Raw genomic sequence first — 2,225 nt, 5'->3', positions numbered from 1 at the left:
GGGGGGGGTCTGGGGTGTCCAGGGCTCGATGGTAGGAAGAGGACGGCTAGAGAGGTGGCGTTGGAGGGTGGACGGATAGTGGGGAGTTCCACTGCTTAGATACACATAACTTGGGTGTCTAGTCAGCTTCTCGAGGAATCAGGGTCAGGGAACCAACAGTCTGACCTGATGTCTGGATGGTCCACAGAGTCCTGAAGGAGAAGCACACAAAGGGTCACTAGCAGAATTTTTCTAGACAGAGTCAACACAGAGAAGATAACTCTGGAGCCTTAAGTACCGAACATAGGTGACACTGGCAGTGAAGTGACGGCGACTCCCTCCTAATATAGGAGCTGACGAGATTAGCACCAGGTGCACTGCATCAGGAGCTGTAGACCAACCCTCCAGGCAAAACCTCAGGATGCCCTCTGGTGGACAAAAGTGAGATAACAGCCCCACCATTCCAAAACCCTGGACCCCAACAGTAGAGCTGGCAATTCTACGATACAAAACTGTCTTTTGGTGAAATTTGATATTCTAACAAAACTGTTTTATGTAGTGTGGGTTCATGCAAAGCATTAAAGTTATAAAATTATTTCATGAAGTTAATTTGTAGTTCTAAACATATGTTGAGTGTTTTTACTCATTTTTTGTCTGGCCAGCGTTGATATTCCTCTCTCCTACAGCCTGATCAACATCACCAAATATGCAAATTAGGTGATGATGTCATCTAACGACTTCTAGCAGCTCAAAATCTCACTCCAAGCTCAGATCAAAACTTGGGAGCTGTTGAGAAAACCAAGTTTTTAGTATTCACTCCTTTCAGAGGAATCTCACCTGACCACTTAGTTTCTCTCACCAGATCTTTTGATGTTGCAGAAAAGATGGACACACAAAACGAGTCCAAACCAGAGGTTTAAAAACAAATCGTACATTTATTTAAACATTCAGCTGAATGGAGACAACAACTCACCAACAAGAAGCAACAGCAACACGTTCCCAGTTGTGTCCGAAGTAATAACCCCTTCCACTTCTTTTTATACTCAAAAGCATACTATCATATCATGATGTCCTGGAACTTTCAGCCTCCTTCACCCCACTTACACAACTGTTCTTTGTGATTATTCTTTCATAAGCTAATCGTGACCTCATTTCAGCAATCAAATCATTTTAGTGACATCGAAGTTTGTTTACATTTTATCGTAACCTACTTTTAACAATCAAATCATTTTAGCAATATCCAAGTTTGTTTATATTCTATCATTGACTAAGCATAACCTCATTTCTTAGCAATCAAAGTATCTTGATTATATTGTGCAGTTTGAACTGCGTTACCATTTAGTATTTNGTTTTTGCTGCGATGTCAGCTTTTTGTTTTTGTTCGTTTTCTTAGTTTAATAAATTAGTTTTTCTTTCTTTAAATATGAGTCTGCATTCTGTGTTCGCCTCCGTCATCACCCCTGTTCATGACAGAATGGACCAGCCAACCACGAATCCAGCAGACTCCAGTGTTGGGGAGTACCTCTCTCCGAGGCAAAAGGACCAGATCCTGGCAGAGCTGCGGATGACGCACCCGCTCGCGTTCCTGGATGGTCCCGGTCCTTCTGCTGCAAATCCTCCCCGGACCTGTGGCCGCCGTCGCCAGAGAAGAGCGCCGGCTGCGGCAATCTCCACCCCCTCACCAACTCCAACAGCCTATCCGGTGGGTCGTACTGCCGCCACCACGGCTTCCCCGGTGGGTCGGACCGCCGCCTCTCCTCCGGCCTCCGAGAGGTTTGCTAACGGCGACACACCCACAACCTCTTCAGCCCGCCTTCTGATTCCCCCTGATCTGGACTGTGCTTCCGTCTGCTTGGAGACCTCCGGACATTCACCCACTGACCTCATGGACATTTCCTTACAAATAAACAGACTTCTTTCATCTACAGTCACTAACACAACCCCTAGCCTTTTCTCTTATTGAGAGGATCCTTTTGTCCCGTCCTGGTCTCCTCAGCTTAGCTCATTACTCTAGTATCTATACCACAGTAACTCAGTTAAAAGGACAATTAACCAAGTCATCTACTGTTCTCCAGCCACCTTTCCCCCCAGTTCGTCAATCGTCCAAGTCATCCATTTCAGTCCTGTCTCCTGACCCACCTGCAGCACCTTCGGTTCCGTCTCCTGACCCGCCTGCTGTGTTTTCAGTATCGCCTCCAAAGCCCTCTGCCGAGCCCGGGGACCTCTCTGCGCCCTCTGCCGAGCCC

This window comes from Kryptolebias marmoratus, linkage group LG7 (assembly GCF_001649575.2).
Source record: "Kryptolebias marmoratus isolate JLee-2015 linkage group LG7, ASM164957v2, whole genome shotgun sequence".
Classification (NCBI taxonomy): Eukaryota; Metazoa; Chordata; class Actinopteri; order Cyprinodontiformes; family Rivulidae; genus Kryptolebias; species Kryptolebias marmoratus.
This window is presented reverse-complemented; position numbering follows the sequence as displayed.